Below are 19,421 nucleotides of genomic sequence, written 5' to 3'. Positions count from 1 at the left end.
AGAGTGACTCAGAGAGAGAGAGAGAGTGACTCAGAGAGAGAGAATGACTCAGAGAGAGAGATAGAGTGACTGAGAGAGAGTGACGCAGAGAGAGAGTGACTCAGAGAGAGTGACTCAGAGAGAGTTACTCAGAGAGAGGACGACTCGGAGAGAGAGTGACTCAGAGAGAATGACTCAGAGAGGGAGTGACTCAGAGAGAGTGACTCAGAGAGAGTGACTCAGAGAGAGAGTGACTCAGAGAGAGAGAGTGACTCAGAGAGAGTGACTCAGACAGAGAGTGACTCAGAGAAAGAGAGTGACTCAGAGAGTGACTCACAAAGAGAGTGACTCAGAGAGAGTGACTCAGAGAGAGAGTGACTCAGAGAAAGAGAGTGACTCAGAGAGTGACTCAGAGAGAGAGTGACTCAGAGAGAGTGACTCAGAGAGAGAGTGACTCAGAGAGAGAGAGTGACTCAGAGAGAGAGAGAGAGACTCAAAGAGAGAGTGTCTCAGAGAGAGTGACTCAGAGAGAGAGAGTGACTCAGAGAGAGAGTGACTCAGAGAGAGTGACTCAGAGAGAGAGAGAGAGAAAGAGTGACTCAGAGAGAGAGTGACTCCGAGGGAGAGTGACTCAGAGAGAGAGAGAGAGAGTGACTCAGAGAGAGAGAGTGACTCAGAGAGAGAGAGAGACTCAGAGAGAGTGACTCAGAGAAAGACTCAGAGAGAGAGTGATTCAGAGAGAGAGAGAGACTCAGAGAGAGGCTCAGAGAGAGAGTGACTCAGAGAGAGACTCAGAGGGAGAGTGACTCAGAGAGAGAGTGACTCAGAGAGAGTGACTCAGAGAGAGTGTGACTCAGGGAGAGAGTGACTCAGAGAGAGAGAGTGACTGAGAGAGAGTGATTCAGAGAGAGAGAGTGACTCAGAGAGAGAGTGACTCAGGGAGAGTGACTCAGAGAGAGAGAGTGACTCAGAGAGAGAGAGAGTGACTCAGAGAGAGGCTCAGAGAGAGAGTGACTCAGAGAGAGACTCAGAGGGAGAGTGACTCAGAGAGAGAGAGTGACTCAGAGAGAGTGACTCAGAGAGAGAGTGACTCAGGGAGAGAGTGACTCAGAGAGAGAGAGTGACTGAGAGAGAGTGACTCAGAGAGAGAGTGACTCAGAGAGAGAGTGACTCAGGGAGAGTGACTCAGAGGGAGAGTGACTCAGAGAGAGAGAGAGTGACTCAGAGAGAGTGACTCAGAGAGAGAGAGAGACTCAGAGAGTGACTCAGAGAAAGACTCAGAGAGAGAGAGAGTGACTCAGAGAGAGAGTCAGAGGGAGAGTGACTGAGAGAGAGTGACTCAGAGAGAGAGTGACTCAGGGAGAGAGTGACTCAGAGAGAGAGTGACTCAGAGAGAGAGTGACTCGGAGAGAGAGTGACTCAGAGAGAGAGTGACTCAGAGAGAGAGTGACTCAGAGAGAGAGAGTGACTCAGAGAGTGACTCAGAAAGAGAGTGACTCAGAGAGAGTGACTCAGAGAGAGAGTGACTCAGAGAAAGAGAGTGACTCAGAGAGTGACTCAGAGAGAGAGTGACTCAGAGAGAGTGACTCAGAGAGAGAGTGACTCAGAGAGAGAGAGTGACTCAGAGAGAGAGAGTGACTCAGAGAGAGTGACTCAGAGAGAGAGAGAGTGACTCAGAGAGAGAGTGACTCAGAGAGAGTGACTCAGAGAGAGAGAGAAAGAGTGACTCAGAGAGAGTGACTCAGAGGGAGAGTGACTCAGAGAGAGAGAGAGTGACTCAGAGAGAGAGAGTGACTCAGAGAGAGAGAGAGAGACTCAGAGAGAGTGACTCAGAGAAAGACTCAGAGAGAGAGTGACTCAGAGAGAGAGAGAGAGTGACTCAGAGAGAGGCTCAGAGAGAGAGTGACTCAGAGAGAGACTCAGAGGGAGAGTGACTCAGAGAGAGAGAGAGTGACTCAGAGAGAGAGTGACTCAGAGAGAGGCTCAGAGAGAGAGAGTGACTCAGAGAGAGACTCAGAGGGAGAGTGACTCAGAGAGAGAGAGTGACTCAGAGAGAGTGACTCAGAGAGAGAGTGACTCAGGGAGAGAGTGACTCAGAGAGAGAGTGACTGAGAGAGAGTGACTCAGAGAGAGAGTGACTCAGAGAGAGAGTGACACAGGGAGAGTGACTCAGAGGGAGAGTGACTCAGAGAGAGAGTGACTCAGAGAGAGTGACTCAGAGAGAGAGAGAGAGTGACTCAGAGAGAGAGTCAGAGGGAGAGTGACTGAGAGAGAGAGAGTGACTCAGAGAGAGAGTGACTCAGGGAGAGAGTGACTCAGAGAGAGTGACTCAGAGAGAGACTCAGAGAGAGTGACTCAAAGAGAGTAACTCAGAGAGAGAGTGACTCAGAGAGAGTGATTCAGAGAGAGTGACTCAGAGAGAGAGAGTGACTCAGGGAGAGAGTGACTCAGAGAGAGTGACTCAGAGAGAGACTCAGAGAGAGTGACTCAGAGAGAGTGACTCAGAGAGAGTGACTCAGAGAGAGTGACTCAGAGAGAGAGTGACTGAGAGAGAGTGACTCAGAGAGAGAGAGTGACTCAGAGAGAGAGTGACTCAGAGAGTGACTCAGAGAGAGTGACTCAGAGAGAGTGACTCAGAGAGAGAGAGAGTGACTCAGAGAGAGAGTGACTGAGAGAGAGAGTGACTCAGAGAGAGAGTGACTCAGAGTGACTCAGAGAGAGAGTGACGCAGAGAGAGAATGACTCAGAGAGTGACTCAGAGAGAGTGACTCAGAGAGAGAGTGACTCAGAGAGAGAGTGACTCAAAGAGAGAGAGTGACTCAGAGAGAGAGTGACTCAGAGAGAGAATGACTCAGAGAGTGACTCAGAGAGAGAGTGACTCAGAGAGAGAGAGAGAGTGATTCAGAGAAAGAGAGAGAGCGTGACTCAGAGAGAGAGAGAGTGACTCAAAGAGAGAGAGTGACTCAGAGAGAGAGTGACTCAGAGAGAGTGACTCAGAGAGAGAGTGACTCAGAGACATCACAGACACACTCGGACATCTGTGCCAGGTGCCACCTGCACCCGTGCCACCTGCACCTGTACCACCTGCACCCGTACCACCACCACCACCCGTACCACCACCACCCGTACCACCACCACCCGTGCCACCACCACCACCACCACCCGTACCACCAGCACCCGTACCACCACCACCCGTGCCACCACCACCACCACCACCACCACCCGTACCACCACCACCACCCGTGCCACCAACACCACCACCCGTACCACCACCACCACCCGTTCCACCACCACCCGTACCACCACCACCACCACCCGTTCCACCACCACCCGTGCCACCACCACCACCCGTTCCACCACCACCACCCGTTCCACCACCACCCGTGCCACCACCACCCGTGCCACCTGTACCCGTACCACCTGCACGCACGTCACTGCGTGCCCCAGTGGCACATCAGGGGGACATTGGCAAGAGAGCGGGACGGTCTACACCGTGCGATAAAAAAAAGATCACAAAGACAAAGATCCCCCGTGTAGCCTCAACGGAATGTCGGGGCAAGTGCTGTTCATATATCTGCAGTGCACGCAAAGACCCAGGTGGTGCCCGTGGGTTGAAGGGGTAATTGACTGAGTGGGTGGGTGACTGAGTGGCTGGGTTAGTGGGTGAGTGAGTGGGTGAATGTCTGGGTGAGTGTCTGGGTGAGTGAGTGGGTGAGTGTCTGGGTGAGTGGATGAATGTCTGGGTGAGTGGGTGAGTGTATGGGTGAGTGGGTGGGTGACTGAGCGAGTGACCGAGTGAGTGACTGGGCGAGTGTCTGGGTGAGTGGGTGAGTGTCTGGGTGAGTGAGTGTCTGGATGAGTGGGTGAGTAGGTGAGTGGGTGGGTGAGTGTCTGGGTGAGTGAGTGGGTGAGTGTCTGGGTGAGTGAGCGAGTGAGTGTCTGGATGAGTGAGTGAGTGGGTGAGTGAGTGTGTGAATGTCTAGGTGAGTGGATGAGTGACTGGGTTAGTGGGTGGGTGGATGAGCGAGTGACCGAGTGAGTGACTGGGCGAGTATCTGGGTGAGTGGGTGAGTGTCTGGGTGAGTGGGTGAGTGACTGGTTGAGCGTCGGGGTGAGTGGGTGAGTGAGTGGGTGAGTGAGTGTCTGGGTGAGTGGTTAAGTGAGTAGGTGTCTGGGTGAGTGGATGAGTGACTGGGTTAGTGGGTGGGTGGATGAGCGAGTGACCGAGTGAGTGACTGGGCGAGTGTCTGGGTGAGTGGGTGACTGAGCGAATGAGTGAGTGGGTGAGTGTCTGGGTGAGTGAGTGGGTGAGTGTCTGGGTGAGTGGGTGAGTGACTGGGTGAGTGAGTGGGTGAGTGTCTGGGTGAGTGGGTGAGTGACTGGGTGAGTGGGTGGGTGACTGAACGAGTAAACCGAGTGAGTGAGTGGGTGAGTGCCTGGGTGAGTGTCTGGGTGACTGGGTGGGTGTCTGGGTGAGTGGGTGGGTGAGTGAGTGGGTGAGTGAGAGGGTGAGTGGGGGAGTGTCTGGGTGAGTGGGTGAGTGACTGGGTGAGTGGATGAGTGTCTTGGTGAGTGAGTGGGTGAGTGTCTGGGTGAGTGTCTGGGTGAGTGACTGGGTGAGTGTCTGGGTGAGCGGGTGGGTGAGTGAGTGGGTGAGTGAGTGGGTGAGTGTCTGGGTGAGTGGGTGTCTGGGTGAGTGGGTGAGTATCTTTGTGAGTGAGTGGGTGAATGTCTGGGTGAGTGGGTGAGTGAGTGCGTGAGCGGGTGAATGTCTGGGCGAGTGGGTGGATTAGTGGGTGGGTGAGTGGGTGGGTGAGTGGGTGGATTAGTGGGTGGGTGAATGGGTGGATTAGTGGGTGGGTGAGTGGGTGTCTTGGTGAGTGGGTGAATGTCTAGGCGAGTGGGTGAGTGGATGAGTGGGTGGATTATTGGGTGGGTGAGTGGGTGAATCCGTGAGTGGATGAGTGGGTGAGTGTCTGGGCGAGTGGGTGAGTGAGTGAGTGGGTGAGTGAGTGAGTGGGTGAGTGGGTGAGTGACTGGGTGAGTGGGTGAATGTCTGGGCGAGTGGGTGAGTGAGTGAGTGGGTGAGTGGGTGAATGTCTGGTTTAGTGGGTGAGTGGGTGAATCAGTGAGTGCTGCATCATCAAAATTCAAATAAAGGATCAATGTCCGGATGTCATCATCGTGGGCAAAGTCAGTGATGCCACAACCACCACCACCACCACCACAGCCACCGCCACCACCACCACAGCCACCGCCACCACCACCACAGCCACCACCACAACAACCGCCGCCACCACCACCACAGCCACCGCCACCACCACCACAGCCACCGCCACCACCACCACAGCCACCACCACCACAACAACCGCCACCACCACCACCACTACCGTCAGAGCCACCACCGCCACCACCACCACTACCACCACCACTACCGCCACCACAGCCACCACTACCAACCACCTCCACCACCACCATCACTACCCCAACCACCATAACTACCCCTAATCCCCCTTAACATCTTCCGCCTGTTCTCCTGTCACTATGACTACACCGCCACCACCACCACTAGCAGCAGCAACAATAACAACCTTATTCTTGGTTCATATTCTCGGTTCTTTCGGTAAAGTCACCACGTAGAAGGGAAATAAAAAAATAATAAAAAAACAATAAAATTCTCACGTTTAAAAAAACGCCACTTTTTTTCAAATGTTCTTGCTGTGGTTTTCACACCTGATGATGATTGCTGCTTTGTGTTGCAGTGGAAACGGTCGTGAGAATTTTATTGTTTTATATTTTTACTATTTTATTGTTTCCCTTCTACGTGGTGGTGGTGACTTTACCGAAAGAACCAAGAATATGAATCCCTGCAGTCACGAAAGCTTTAAATCAAAATATTATTGGTTCTTTCGGCAGTCACGTAGAAGGGAAATAAAAAATGAATATAAAACAATAAAATTCTCACGTTTAGATTGCAACACAAGCAATCACCATCATCATCCGGCGTGAAAAAAACCACGTCGTGAGAATTTAATTGTTATATTTTTATTATTTCATTGTTTCCCTTCTACGTGGTGGTGGTGACTTTACCGAAAGAACCAAGACTCTGACTCCCTACCGTAACGAAAGCTTTAAACCACAACAAGAAAACGTTTTCTTGTTGTGGTTTTCACACCTGATGATGATTGCTGCTTTGTGTTGCGGTCGAAACCGTCGTGAGAATTTTATTGTTTTATATTTTTATTATTTTATTGTTTCCCTTCTACGTGGTGGTGACTTTACCGAAAGAACCAAGAATATGAATCCCTGCAGTCACGAAAGCTTTAAATCAAAAGTTGGTATTGTTGTTGTTGTGGTTTTCACACCTGATGATGATTGCTGCTTTGTGTTGCAGTCGAAACGTCGTGAGAATTTTATTGTTTTATATTTTTATTATTTTGTTTTATGTTTTTATTATTTTATTGTTTCTCTTCTACGTGGTGGTGACTTTACCGAAAGAACCAAATATTCTTGCCGTTGTTTTATATTTTTATTATTTTATTATTTCCCTTCTACTACGTGGTGGTGACTTTAACGAAAGAACTAAGAATATGAATCCCTGCAGTCACGAAAGCTTTAAATCAAAAGTTGGTATTGTTGTTGTTGTGGTTTTCACACCTGATGATGATTGCTGCTTTGTGTTGCGGTCGAAACAGTCGTGAGAATTTTAATGTTTTATATATTTTTTTTATAATTTCATTGTTTCCCTTCTACTACGTGGTGGTGGTGGTGACTTTACCGAAAGAACCAAGAATATGACTCGTTGTTGTTGCTTTAAATCGCAACAACAACCTTTAGATCACCTGAACCACTATCACCTGCTGCGCGATTTCACAATCCGCCGTGTGAGAACGCCCTCCGACTGGAGGCGCTGCTATGAACACCGACGCCCAGGCCAGGCCTGGGGGACGTGGGAAGAGTAGGCCAAAGGACGACTCCGTCAAGCGCGAGGAGCACTTTCCAGCCAGCAGCGGAGCGAGCAAAGCGCCTGCGACGTTCACCGGCCACGGGCCAACCGTGCCACGAAAATAAAATAAAATGGTAGTGTAGTGGTGTAGTGTATAGTGTAGTGTAGTGGTGTAGTGTAGTGTATAGTGCAGTGTAGTGTAGTAGTGTATAGTGTAGTAGTGTATAGTGTAGTGTATAGTGTAGTGTATAGTGTAGTGTATAGTGTAGTGTATAGTGTAGTGTAGTGGTGTAGTGTAGTGGTGTAGTGTAGTGTATAGTGTAGTGTATAGTAGTGTATAGTGTAGTGTGTAGTGTATAGTGTAGTGTATAGTGTAGTGTAGTATATAGTGTAGTGCAGTGTATAGTGTAGTGTATAGTGTAGTGTGTAGTGTATAGTGTAGTGTGTAGTGTATAGTGTAGTGTGTAGTGTACAGTGTAGTGTGTAGTGTAGTGTGTAGTGTAGTGTATAGTGTATAGTGTAGTGGTGTAGTGTATAGTGTAGTGTATTATAGTGTAGTGTATAGTGTAGTGTATAGTGTAGTGTGTAGTGTATAGTGTAGTGTACAGTGTAGTGTGTAGTGTACAGTGTTGTGTATAGTGTAGTGTATAGTGTAGTGTATAGTAGTGTGTAGTGTATGGTGCAGTGTATAGTGTAGTGTATAGTGTGTAGTGTATATAATAGTGTAGTGGTGTAGTGTATAGTGTAGTGTATAGTGTAGTGTATAGTGTGTAGTGTATAGTGTAGCAGTGTATAGTGTAGTAGTTTATAGTGTAGTGTATAGTGTAGTGTATAGTGTTGTAGTGTAGTGTATAATGTAGTAGTGTATAGTGTAGTAGTGTAGTGTGTAGTGTATAGTGTAGTGTATAGTGTAGTGTATAGTGTAGTGTATAGTGTAGTGTATAGTGTAGTGTATGTTGAACTTCTATCATGACGCACGCAGCCAACCGCGCCAACAAACTAAACAACAAGTACTTGTAAAGACATGGGTTTTTTATTTAGTATAGTGGTGTAGTGTATAGTGTAGTGTATAGTGTAGTAGTGTATAGTGTAGTGTAGTGTATAGTGTAGTAGTGTATAGTGTAGTGTATAGTGTAGTAGTGTATAGTGTAGTGTAGTGTATAGTGTAGTGTATAGTGTAGTAGTGTATAGTGTAGTGTATAGTGTAGTGTAGTGTATAGTGTAGTGTATAGTGTAGTGTATAGTGTAGTGTATGGTAGTGTATAGTGTAGCGTATAGTGTAGCGTATAGTGTAGTGTATAGTAGTAGTGTATAGTGTAGTGTATAGTGCAGTGTATGGTAGTGTATAGTAGTGTAGCGTATAGTGTAGTGTATAGTAGTGGTGTATAGTAGTGGTGTATAGTGTAGTGTATAGTGTAGTGTATAGTGTAGTGTATAGTGTAGTGTATAGCGTAGTGTATAGTAGTGAAGAGTGCAGTTTAAACGTTGAAGTTCTTTCGCACCGTATGTAGCCAACCGCGTTGATCGGAGGTGCGTGCATTTCCCTAACAGCTACACGTCGTGAAGACGGTGTCTGTCTTTACAAATTGCGTTCAATTTTAGTCACTTTCAAATGTAACACCGCTGGCCAGCGAGGGTCACGGATTGACTGACACGAAGCTCACACCAGGCGTGTGTGTGTGTGATACACACGTGTGGCGCGCGTGTGTGTGTGTGATACATACGTGTGGTGTGTGTGTGTGTGTGATACATACGTGTGGTGTGTGTGTGATACACACGTGTGGTGTGTGTGTGTGTGTGATACACACGTGTGGTGTGTGTGTGTGTGATACATACGTGTGGTGTGTGTGTGTGTGATACATACGCGTGGCGTGTGTGTGATACATACGTGTGGTGTGTGTGTGTGTGATACACACGTGTGGTGTGTGTGTGTGTGATACACACGTGTGGTGCGTGTGTGTGTGTGATACACACGTGTGGTGCGTGCGTGTGTGATACACACGTGTGGTGTGTGTGTGTGTGATACACACGTGTGGTGCGTGTGTGTGTGATACACACGTGTGGTGCGTGTGTGTGTGATACACACGTGTGGTGCGTGTGTGTGTGATACACACGTGTGGTGTGTGTGTGTGTGATACACACGTGTGGTGCGTGTGTGTGTGATACACACGTGTGGTGCGTGTGTGTGTGATACACACGTGTGGTGCGTGTGTGTGTGATACACACGTGTGGTGCGTGTGTGTGTGATACACACGTGTGGTGCGTGCGTGTGTGATACACACGTGTGGTGCGTGTGTGTGTGATACACACGTGTGGTGCGTGTGTGTGTGATACACACGTGTGTGGCGTGTGTGTGTGTGTGTGTGATACATACGTGTGTGTGTGTGTGACACACGTGTGTGTGTGCGTCACACGTGTGGTGTGTGTGTGTGTGTGACACACGGCGCAGCGCACCGCGTGCGGCACACCGCTCACAGCCGCCAGCCCGTCAGGACAGCACCAGCCTCTCCTCCTGCACCTCCCCCTGCACCGTCGTCACCGCCGCTCCCCTCCCGGCTTGCCGGTGCCCCGCCGCCGCCGCCGCCGCCGCCGCCGGCCCCGGCGGGGAGCGGCCCCGCCGGGGCTGCCGGGGGCTCGCCACCACCACCACCGCCACCACCGCCTGCAGCTTGTGCAGCAGCAGGCGCTCGGCGTCGCGCCAGGCGCCCACCTGCTGCAGGCTGGGCACGTGGCTGTCACGCACGGAGCGCTGCAGCTCACGCAGTTTCTGGGGGGGGGGGGGGGAGGTGGGGGGGGGGAAGGTGGGGGGGGAGGTGGGGGGGGGGAGGTGGGGGGGGGAGGTGGGGGGGGGGAGGTGGGGGGGGGAGGTGGGGGGGGAGGTGGGGGGGGGAGGTGGGGGGGGGAGGTGGGGGGGGAGGTGGGGGGAAGGAAGGTGGGGGGGGGGCGCACGTACACGGATCTTCTTGCGTGCTAATCAGAGGTGGTGATGGTGGTGATGATGGTGGTGGTGGTGGTGATGGTGGTGGTGATGATGGTGGTGATGGTGGTGGTGGTGATGGTGGTGGTAGTGGTGGTGGTGATGATGGTGGTGGTAGTGATGGTGGTGATGGTGGTGGTAGTGATGGTAATGATGGTGGTGATGGTGGTGGTAGTGGTGGTGGTGATGGTGGTGGTGATGGCGGTGATGGTGGTGGTGGTGATGATGGTTGTGATGGTGGTGATGGTGGTGGTAGTGATGGTGGTGATGGCGGTGATGGTGGTGGTAGTGGTGGTGGTGATGATGGTGGTGGTGGTAGTGATGGTGGTGATGGTGGTGGTAGTGATGGTAATGATGGTGGTGATGGTGGTGGTAGTGGTGGTGGTGATGGTGGTGGTGATGGCGGTGATGGTGGTGGTGGTGGTGGTGATGATGGTTGTGATGGTGGTGATGGTGGTGGTAGTGATGGTGGTGATGGCGGTGATGGTGGTGGTAGTGGTGGTGGTGATGATGGTGGTGGTAGTGATGGTGGTGATGGTGGTGGTAGTGGTGGTAGTGATGGTGGTGGTGATGATGGTGGTGATGGTGGTGGTGATGGTGGTGGTGGTAATGATGGTGGTGGTGGTGGTGATGGTGGTGGTGATGATGATGATGGTGGTGATGATGATGATGGTGGTGGTGGTGGTGTTAATGATGGTATGTGCGTTTAACACGTAGGCTTTCGCAACCAATATCATCCATAAGATAGGTTTTTAGGGTTACATCGCATAAATATCTAAATGTGTCGTTAAACCTGTCACCACCCAACAGAACGTGGCCAATTCGTTACTAGTACAGCACTAGTGTATAGTGTAGTGTATAGTGTAGTGTATAGTAGTGTATAGTGTAGTGTATAGTGTGTAGTGTAGTGTATAGTAGTGTGTAGTGTAGTGTATAGTGTAATGTACAGTGTAGTGTATAGTGTAGTGTATAGTAGTGTATAGTGTAGTGTATAGTGTAATGTATAGTGTAGTGTATAGTGTAATGTATAGTGTAGTGTATAGTGTAGTGTGTAGTGTACAGTGTAGTGTATAGTGTAGTGTATAGTGTAGTATACTAGTACAGCACTAGTGTGCAGTGTAGTGTATAGTGTAGTATACTAGTACAGCACTAGTGTGTAGTGTATGGTGTAGTGTGTAGTGTATAGTGTATGGTGTAATGTGCAGTGTATAGTGTAGTGTGTAGTGTATGGTGTATAGTGTAGTGTATAGCGTAGTGTGTAGTGTGTAGTGTATAGTGTAGTGTATAATGTAGTGTATAGTAGTGTATAGTGTAGTGTATGGTGTAGTGTATAGTGTAGTGTATAGTGTAGTGTATAGTGTAGTGTATAGTGTAGTGTATAGTAGTGTATAGTGTAGTGTATAGTGTAGTGTATAGTAGTGTATAGTGTAGCGTATAGTGTAGTGTATAGTGTAGTGTATAGTGTAGTGTGTAGTGTATAGTGTAGTGTAGTGTATAGTGTAGTGTATGGTGTAGTGTATAGTGTAGTGTACAGTGTAGTGTATAGTGTAGTGTATAATGTAGTGTACTAGTACAGCACTAGTGTGTAGTGTAGTGTATAGTGTAGTGTATAGTGTAGTGTATAGTGTAGTGTGTAGTGTATAGTAGTGTATAGTAGTGTAGTGTATAGTGTAGTGTATAATGTAGTGTATAGTGTAGTGTATAGTGTAGTGTATAATGTAGTGTACTAGTGCAGCACTAGTGTATAGTGTAGTGTATAGTGTAGTGTATAGTAGTGTAGTGTAGAGTGTAGTGTATAGTGTAGTGTATAGTGTAGTGTATAGTATAGTGTAGTGTATAGTGTAGTGTATAGTGTAGTGTATAGTGTAGTGTGTAGTAGTGTATAGTGTAGTGTATAGTGTAGTGTATAGTGTAGTGTATAATGTAGTGTACTAGTGCAGCACTAGTGTATAGTGTAGTGTATAGTGTAGTGTATAGTAGTGTAGTGTAGAGTGTAGTGTATAGTGTAGTGTATAGTGTAGTGTATAATGTAGTATACTCGTACAGCAACTACACCGGTTGTGTGTTGGAGAGCCAAGCCACAACATCTACAATCTGAGCACCGTCACGTATCGCCAGTAATTTACGACCGGCTTCATCAGGTGACAGCCAGATCTGTGGAGGAATCCTCCCGTTTCGTTACTTAAATAGATAGGGGGGGGGGAGTAGCCGCGATGACGTCACTCCCTTCACGTGGTAGCCTCAAAGTGCACCTAGCCTGGCACAGGCGCTGTGGTGACGTCACCGCGGTGGTATTGGTGATGGTGGCGCGGTAAACGCGACGCTACGTCTGAGTCTCCCCTGTATCCGTTCCACTTCTGTCGTGCGTTTGTTGTTGTTGTTGTTGTTGTCGTTGTTGTAACATTGTGACCCCGTTTCCCCCCCGCCTCACTGGACATCTGTGTGAAGCAAAGAGCTTCATGGCTCATCGGATTTCTCCTCCTCCTCCTGTCGTCCAATTAATCATTCTGATGCTGTATATTTGGAGTTGGCGTGTCTCTCTCTCTCTCTCATCATCATCATCATCACGGTGGCTATGAGATGTTGACTACCTCGCCTGGTGTACAGGAGGTCGTGGGTTCGATCCCGACCCTGATGACACCTGCTGCTGTAGATTTGGAGTTGGCGTGTCTCTCTCTCTCATCACTCATCATCATCATCATCATCACGGTGGCTATGAGATGTTAACTACCTCGCCTGGTGTACAGGAGGTTGTGAGTTCGATCCCGACCCTGATGCCTGCTGCTGTATATTTGGGGTCTGCGTGTCTCTCTCTCTCTCATCATCATCATCACGGTGGCTATGAGATGTTAACCACCTCGCCTGGTGTACAGGAGGTTCGTGTGCCCCTATGAGTCTGTAGAATCGACGTCACCACGCGTTTTTGACCGTTGCTATAAATCCCCACGTGATGACGATGATGATGATGATGATGCGTCACTTTGTTGAGCTGTCGTTCGTGATAGCGCTGGGGTAGAGTCTCAAAAAAATAGCTACACAGCAGCTGAATGTGGCTTTACCTGTGAAAATACTTAATTTAAATTTAGTATGGGTCTCTATGGGTCTCTTATGAGTCTCTGGGTCTCTATGGGTATCTGTGCATTTCAATGAGCATGGGTCTCTATGTGTCTTGTGGGTCTATGGGTCTCTATGAGTCAACAGCAGCGGTCCCAAACCTTTTTGGGGTCAGCTTGTGGGCTTACTCATGTAGGCTACTAGGGGTTAGAGCTTGTGGGCTTACTCATGTAGGCTACTAGGGGTTACAGCTTGTGGGCTTACTCATTGTGGCTACTAGGGGGTTAGAGCTTGTGGGCTTACTCATGTAGGCTACAAGGGGTTAGAGCTTGTGGGCTTACTCATGTAGACTACTAGGGGTTAGAGCTTGTGGGCTTACTCATGTAGGCTACAAGGGGTTAGAGCTTGTGGGCTTACTCATGTAGGCTACTAGGGGTTAGCTTCTGGGCTTACTCATTGTGGCTACTAGGGGTTAGAGCTTGTGGGCTTACTCATGTAGGCTACTATGGGTTAGAGCTTGTGGGCTTACTCATTGTGGCTACTAGGGGTTAGAGCTTGTGGGCTTACTCATGTAGGCTACTAGGGGTTAGAGCTTGTGGGCTTACTCATGTAGGCTACTAGGGGTTAGAGCTTGTGGGCTTACTCATTGTGGCTACTAGGGGTTAGAGCTTGTGGGCTTACTCATGTAGTTTACTAGGGGTTAGAGCTTGTGGGCTTACTCATGCAGGCTACTAGGGGTTAGAGCTTGTGGGCTTACTCATGTAGGCTACTAGGGGTTAGAGCTTGTGGGCTTACTCATTGTGGCTACTAGGGGTTAGAGCTTGTGGGCTTACTCATGTAGTTTACTAGGGGTTAGAGCTTGTGGGCTTACTCATGCAGGCTACTAGGGGTTAGAGCTTGTGGGCTTACTCATGTAGGCTACTAGGGGTTAGAGCTTGTGGGCTTACTCATGTAGGCTACTAGGGGTTAGAGCTTGTGGGCTTACTCATTGTGGCTACTAGGGGTTAGAGCTTGTGGGCTTACTCATTGTGGCTACTAGGGGTTAGAACTTGTGGGCTTACTCATGTAGGCTACTAGGGGTTAGAGCTTGTGGGCTTACTCATGTAGGCTACTAGGGACCTAGCTTGTGGGCTTACTCATGTAGGCTACTAGGGGTTAGAGCTTGTGGGCTTACTCATTGTGGCTACTAGGGGTTAGAGCTTGTGGGCTTACTCATGTAGGCTACTAGGGGTTAGAGCTTGTGGGCTTACTCATGTAGGCTACTAGGGTTTAGAGCTTGTGGGCTTACTCATTGTGGCTACTAGGGGTTAGAGCTTGTGGGTTTACTCAAGTAGGCTACTAGGGGTTAGAGCTTGTGGGCTTACTCATGTAGGCTACTAGGGGTTAGAGCTTGTGGGCTTACTCATGTAGTTTACTAGGGGTTAGAGCTTGTGGGCTTACTCATGTAGGCTACTATGGGCCTAGCTTGTGGGCTTACTCATGTAGGCTACTAGGGGTTAGAGCTTGTGGGCTTACTCATGTAGGCTACTAGGGGTTAGAGCTTGTGGGCTTACTCATGTAGGCTACTAGGGACCTAGCTTGTGGGCTTACTCATGTAGGCTACTAGGGGTTAGAGCTTGTGGGCTTACTCATGTAGGCTACTAGGGGTTAGAGCTTGTGGGCTTACTCATGTAGGCTACTAGGGGCCTAGCTTGTGGGCTTGCCAACACCACGTGACTGAGGCGAGTTGCGCGGTGCGGGAACGAGGCGCGGATGGAAGTGGTGAATAATAAAATAATGGGGCGCGGGGCCACGTGATCGGACTCTCCGCTCTCACCTCCTGCTGCTTGTGCGGCCCGGTTCCCAATGACGACGACGGAAACTGATTGGTCCACACCAAGGGACGGCTTTCCTTTGGTGTGGACCAATCAGCTTCAAGGACAATGCCCAATACGTTATCATGGCAATGTTTTTTGTTCGCATTTTGACTGCAGGTATTGTGGGTTAATGCAGTAACACGAATCCTTGTAAACAAAAATAAAGGGTTCAGTTTAGTTGCCAGAAAAAAGGAGGTCCAATGATGTAAAAAAAAAAAGTTCCGCTCCTGGTTTCCTTGGCAGAAAGAACAACAATTCACGACGCTTGGCGCGTTGCGACCGAAACGTGGCGATCTCGTCGCGTCTAATCACCAAAAGAATCCACGGGCAGCGATTCCTGCAGTCGCGGAAGACTCAAATCAAGAGTTCACGTCTGAGCTGACGGCGCCTGTCCCCGGACAGGCTGACGCGGCGTAGCTGCGCTTGGAATCTTTAGCGTTGTGCGTGCGTGTGTGTGCGTGTGTGTGCGTGTGCGTGTGTGTGCGTGTGTGCGTGCGTGCGTGTGGCAAGGCAGCGTCAGCGTGGATCATACTTTGCCCACGTTTTCCTGTTCCAGGATGAGTTTGTTGTACTGCTCACTGCGTGCAGACACGCGCACACACACACACACACACCACCGCCAAAGACCCCCCCCGCGCGTAGCATTAACCGACTGTCGGGGCAAGTGCTGTTAGTAGCGAGCAACAGCAGCAGCAGCTATGAAGGCTACCGGGAACTGTGGCACACACAGAGGGGGTGGGTGGCCAGCGCCATCACCACCACCACCACCACCACCACGCCCGGCCGCCTTTGTCTCCCCCAGTGGCGATGTTTACTACATACACAGCAGCGGGTAACTCACTTGAGGCTGAGTCGACCTAGGGGAGGCCCAGGGACCGGTTCAGATAATCGTCGCCGGTGGCATTGGCCGTGAGCGGGAATCGAACTCGGTTCGCCGGGTTCGTAGTTAGCGCAGCATGGCGCTAACCGCAGCGCCACCGCTCCTCAGTTTTTAATTTAAACATGTGAAAATGGTCACCGAGCGAAAACGGCCAGCAATAAACAGCACCACTATCATTGCACTTGGGAGGAAGCCTCCTCAACTCGCTCACAACACCACTCACCACAACACTCACCCATCACCCACACACTACTCACCCACCACTCACCGCACCACTCACCGCACCACTCACCACTCACCACTCACCGCACCACTCACCGCACCACTCACCGCACCACTCACCACACCACTCACCCACTACCCACCACACCACTCACCGCACCACTCACCCACCACCCACCTACCACTCACCGCACCACTCACCGCACCACTCACCGCACCACTCACCCACCACCCACCGCACCACTCACCACTCACCACACCACTCACCACACCACTCACCACAGCACCACACCAGCCACCGCTCACCCATCACCCACTGCTCACCGCACCAGCCACCGACCCACCACCCACTGCTCACCACTCACCAGACCACTCACCACACCACTCACCACAGCACCACACCAGCCACCGCTCACCCACCACCCACTGCTCACCCACCAGTCACCCACCCACCGCTCACCCACCACCCATCGCTCACCGCTCCAGCCACCGACCACTCACCACTCACCACACCACTCACCACACCACTCACCACACCACCCACTGCTCACCCACCACCCACCCACCACCCACCGCTCACCCACCACCCACCGCTCACCCACCACCCACTGCTCACCGCACCAGCCACCCACCCACCACCCACCCACCACCCACCAACCACCCACCCACCGCACCGCACGCTCACCGGAGCGCCCTCTTGCGCTCGTGCGGGTCAGGCGAGACGTAGGCTCGCATCTCCACCCCGGCCCTGTCCAGCAGCACCTGCACCATCTGTGGACGTGGACGCACACACAAGACAAAGATCCCCCGTGTAGCCTTAACAGACTGTAGGGGCAAGTGCTGTTAGCGAGCGCCACCTATGAAGGCCGGCACGGCACACGAGGGGGTGGGTGGCCAGCACCACGCCCGGCCGCCTTTGTCTCCCCAGTGGCGATGTTTACTGCACACCGCACCAGGTACTCATTTGAGGCTGAGTCGACCTAGGGGAGGCCCGGGACAGGTTCAGATAATCGTCACCGGTGGTGTTGGCCGTGAGCGGGAATCGAACTCGGGTGGTGATTGTGGTGGTGGTGCTGGTGGTGATTGTGGTGCTGCTGGTGGTGATTGTCGTGGTGATTGTGGTGCTGGTAGTGATGGTGGTGACGGTAGTGCTGGCAGTGAGGGTGGCGAGGGTGGCGGTGAGGGTGGTGAGGATGGCGGTGAGGGTGGCTGTGACGGTGGCGGTGAGGGTGGTGAGGGTGGCGGTGAGGGTGGTGAGGGTGGTGAGGGTGGTGGTGAGGGTGGCGGTGAGGGTGGCGGTGAGGGTGGTGAGGGTGGCGGTGAGGGTGGCGGTGAGGGTGGCGGTGAGGGTGGTGAGGGTGGCGGTGAGGGTGGCGGTGAGGGTGGTGAGGGTGGTGAGGGTGGTGAGCGTGGTGGTGAGCGTGGTGGTGAGCGTGGTGGTGAGCGTGGTGGTGAGCGTGGTGGTGAGGGTGGTGGTGAGCGTGGTGGTGAGTGTGGAGGTGAGGGTGGTGGTGGTGAGGGTGGTGGTGAGCGTGGTGGTGAGTGTGGAGGTGAGGGTGGTGGTGGTGAGGGTGGTGGTGAGGGTGGTGGTGAGCGTGGTGGTGAGTGTGGTGGTGAGCGTGGTGGTGAGGGTGGTGGTAAGCGTGGTGGTGAGCGTGGTGGTGAGGGTGGTGGTAAGCGTGGTGGTGAGCGTGGTGGTGAGCGTGGTGGTGAGCGTGGTGGTGAGCGTGGTGGTGAGTGTGGTGGTGAGCGTGGTGGTGAGCGTGGTAGTGAGCGTGGTGGTGAGCGTGGTGGTGAGCGTGGTGGTGAGCGTGGTGGTGAGTGTGGTGGTGAGCGTGGTGGTGAGTGTGGTGGTGAGCGTGGTGGTAAGCGTGGTGGTGAGGGTGGTGGTAAGCGTGGTGGTGAGCGTGGTGGTGAGCGTGGTGGTGAGTGTGGTGGTGAGCGTGGTGGTGAGCGTGGTGGTGAGCGTGGTGGTGAGGGTGGTGGTGAGCGTGGTGGTGAGCGTGGTGGTGAGTGTGGTGGTGAGCGTGGTGGTGAGCGTGGTGGTGAGCGTGGTGGTGAGCGTGGTGGTGAGCGTGGTGGTGAGCGTGGTGGTGAGGGTGGAGGTGAGAGTAGCGGTGAGCGTGGTGGTGAGCGTGGTGGTGAGTGTGGTGGTGAGGGTGGTGGTGAGCGTGGTGGTGAGCGTGGTGGTGAGCGTGGTGGTGAGCGTGGTGGTGAGTGTGGTGGTGAGTGTGGTGGTGAGCGTGGTGGTGAGCGTGGTGGTGAGTGTGGTGGTGATGGTGGTGGTGAGTGTGGTGGTGAGTGTGGTGGTGATGGTGGTGGTGAGCATGGTGGTGAGCGTGGTGGTGAGCGTGGTGGTGAGCGTGGTGGTGAGTGTGGAGGTGAGTGTGGTGGTGAGCGTGGTGGTGAGCGTGGTGGTGAGCGTGGTGGTGAGCGTGGTGGTGAGCGTGGTGGTGAGCGTGGTGGTGAGTGTGGTGGTGAGTGTGGTGGTGAGTGTGGTGGTGAGTGTGGTGGTGAGGGTGGTGGCGGTGAGTGTGGTGGTGAGCGTGGTGGTGAGCGTGGTGGTGAGCGTGGTGGTGAGCGTGGTGGTGAGCGTGGTGGTGAGCGTGGTGGTGAGGGTGGTGGTGAGGGTGGCGGTGAGAGTGGTGGTGAGGGTGGAGGTGAGCGTGGTGGTGAGCGTGGTGGTGAGCGTGGTGGTGAGCGTGGTAGTGAGCGTGGTGGTGAGGGTGGTGGTGAGGGTGGCGGTGAGAGTGGTGGTGAGGGTGGAGGTGAGCGTGGTGGTGAGCGTGGTGGGGAGCGTGGTGGTGAGTGTGGTGGTGAGTGTGGTGGTGGTGAGTGTGGTGGTGAGCGTGGTGGTGAGCGTGGTGGTGAGTGTGGTGGTGAGCGTGGTGGTGAGCGTGGTGGTGAGCGTGGTGGTGAGTGTGGTGGTGAGCGTGGTGGTGAGCGTGGTGGTGAGCGTGGTGGTGAGCGTGGTGGTGAGCGTGGTGGTGAGCGTGGTACCTGGCTCTGCTGTTTAGAGAAGTGGTAATGGCACTCCGACAGCCGAATCTCCTCACGCAGTGCACGCACCTCCTGCACAGACAAAGGTCCCCCGTGTAGCCTTAACAGACTGTAGGGGCAAGTGCTGTTAGCGAGCAGCAGCCCCTACGAAGGCCGGAACGGCGCACGAGGGGGTGGGTGGCCAACACCACGCCCGGCCGCCTTTGTCTCCCCAGTGGCGATGATGACTGCACACCGCTACACCAGGTACTCATTTGAGGCCGAGTGTACCTAGGGGAGGCCCAGGGACCGGTTCAGATAATCGTCACCGGTGGTGTTGGCCGTGAGCCGGGAATCGAACTCGGGTCGCCGGGTTCGGAGCACAGCGTAGCGCTAACCGCTACTACACTACCGCTCACAAGACACACACACACAGTGACACACACACACACACACAGATACACACACATACAGTGACACACACACATATACACACACATACAGCGACACACACAGTGACACACACAC

General features: G+C 52.3%; 1 pseudogene; it reads right to left on the bottom strand.

Moving 5' to 3' along the window:
* Positions 1–7,939: 7,939 nt before the first annotated feature.
* Positions 7,940–19,421, bottom strand: part of LOC142923897 (intraflagellar transport protein 81 homolog) — a 60,273-nt pseudogene continuing 48,791 nt past the window's right edge.

The sequence above is a fragment of the Petromyzon marinus genome, unplaced genomic scaffold (assembly GCF_048934315.1).
Source record: "Petromyzon marinus isolate PM22_M1 ecotype Great Lakes invasive population unplaced genomic scaffold, UKy_Petmar_22M1.pri1.0 PM_Scaffold_87, whole genome shotgun sequence".
Classification (NCBI taxonomy): Eukaryota; Metazoa; Chordata; class Hyperoartia; order Petromyzontiformes; family Petromyzontidae; genus Petromyzon; species Petromyzon marinus.
This window is presented reverse-complemented; position numbering and strand designations above follow the sequence as displayed.